This window comes from Colobus angolensis, unplaced genomic scaffold (assembly GCF_000951035.1).
Source record: "Colobus angolensis palliatus isolate OR3802 unplaced genomic scaffold, Cang.pa_1.0 Scaffold699, whole genome shotgun sequence".
NCBI classification, from domain to species: Eukaryota; Metazoa; Chordata; class Mammalia; order Primates; family Cercopithecidae; genus Colobus; species Colobus angolensis.
The window spans coordinates 130,779-132,927 of NW_012120698.1; positions in this window are offsets into that span (position 1 = coordinate 130,779).

Here is a 2,149-nt window from a genome sequence, read left to right on the forward strand (position 1 = left end):
CATTGTGGTTTTGATTTGCATTTCTCTGATGGCCAGTGATGATGAGCATTTTTTCATGTGTCTGTTGGCTGTATGCATGTCTTCTTTTGTGCTTTTAATCTGTGTTGTTCATCTTTGTATAGTCTTCCGATGCAGATCCCGACTCCTTCAGGAAGTAGCTCACCATGACAAAGCTGCCCTTGCTTTTATCTCTTTGCAAATCAAAAATCAAAGAAGGGAGACATGATGGGAGCAAGCCCCCCAAAATCTGGCCATAAACTGGCCCCAAAACTGGCCATAAACAAAATCTCTGCAGCATTGTGACATGTTCATAATGGCCCTAATGCCGAACCTCGAAGGTTGTGGGTTTATGGGAATGAGGGCAAGGAACACCTGGCCTGCTCAGGGTGGAAAACTGCTTAAAGGCATTCTTAAAACACAAACAATTGCATGAACGTTTTATGCCTTAAGGGCATGTTCCTACTGCAGTTAACTAGCCCAACCTCTTCTCCCTTTGTTTCCCATAAGGGATACTTTTAGTTAATTTAATATCGATAGAAAGAATGCTAATGGTTGGTTTTCTGTTAACAAATACGTGGGTAAATCTCTGTTTGGGGCTCTCAGCTCTGAAGGCTGTGAGACCCCTGATTTCTCACTTCACACCTCTATATTTCTGTGTGTGTGTCTTTAATTCCTCTAGCACCACTGGGTCTCCCCAACTGAGCTGGTCACGTAGAGAGTAGAAGGGTGGTTGCCAGAGGCTCAGAATGGTAATTGAGGTTTGTGGGAAGAAGAGGAGTGGGGAGGGTTAATGAATACAAAAAGTAGAATGAATACAATCTACTATTTGATAGTACAAGGAGGTGACTATGGCCAATAACAATTTATAGATTTTAAAATAAGAAAAAGAGTATAATTGGATTGTTGGTAACACAAAGGATAAACACTTGAGGGGATGGCCCATCTTCCATGATGTGTTTATTATGCATTTAATGTCTGTATCAAAACATTTCAAGTATCTCATAAATATATACACCTATTATGTATCCATAAACGTTAAAATTAAAAATTAAATGGTATGTTCATAAAGTGGAATACTACTCAGCAATAAAAAATAATGAACTGTTGATAAACACAGTAACTTGAATGAACATCAAGGGACTTTTGCTGAGTGAGAAAAGCCAATCACAAAATGTTAAATAGCGTATGGTTCTATTTATATAAGATTCTTGAAATAACAGAATTATAGAGATGAAGAAAAAATTATGTTTGTTATGGATTAAAATCTAAGCTGGATGAGAGGGTGACACAGCTATAAAGTAGTAGCAAGAGGGGGCATTGCAGTAATTGAGCAGTACTATGTCTTGATAGTGGTGGTAGTTACATAAAGCTACACATATAAAATTACACATATAAAATATACATATACATATAAAATATAGAACTAAGAACCATACACACACACATACATGCACACACACAGATTATAAGTACAACTACTGAAATCTGAAAAAACTATATCAATTGTACCAATTTTAATTTCCTGGCTTTATTACTGCACTATAGTTATGCAAGATTCCAACACTGGCAGAGACTGGGTAAAGGTTACATGGACCTCTCTATACTTTTCTTTGCAACTTCATTTGAATCTAATTATTTCAAAAAAATTTTCAGGCTTATAAAAGATTTACTGTTCAAAAGAGGTCTTGCCTTCTGAAGTTAGACCCAACATGTCTTCCAAAACACATTTTATATACCACAGGGTCCCAGAAATTCTTATTTACCCATATTTGACTTGAGTTCTATATTAATCTTAGTACAACATTGGGTCTCTATATTCTTTTACAGAGAACCATTTCTTCCTTTAATGAATACCAAACTTTGATGAACTCTTTCACATACGATGGGCCATCTATGTCCTGATTGGTCTTTTTCTCAATTCTTATGGTGCTACAAGTCTGTTTACTTACCAGCACATAGTGAAGCTTGTCTAAAATTAGGATCATATAATGCTTTCCTCAAGCCAAAGTGTATTTCAAAGGTGTCCTGTAGTGGTTGATAACCAACTGGTATTTTATGGTGTAATATATATACAGAAACAATTTTTTCCCACAATTAGAGTAAAAGTGTCTCCAGCAGTAAGGTTACATTGTTTTCCAACAGGTGTATA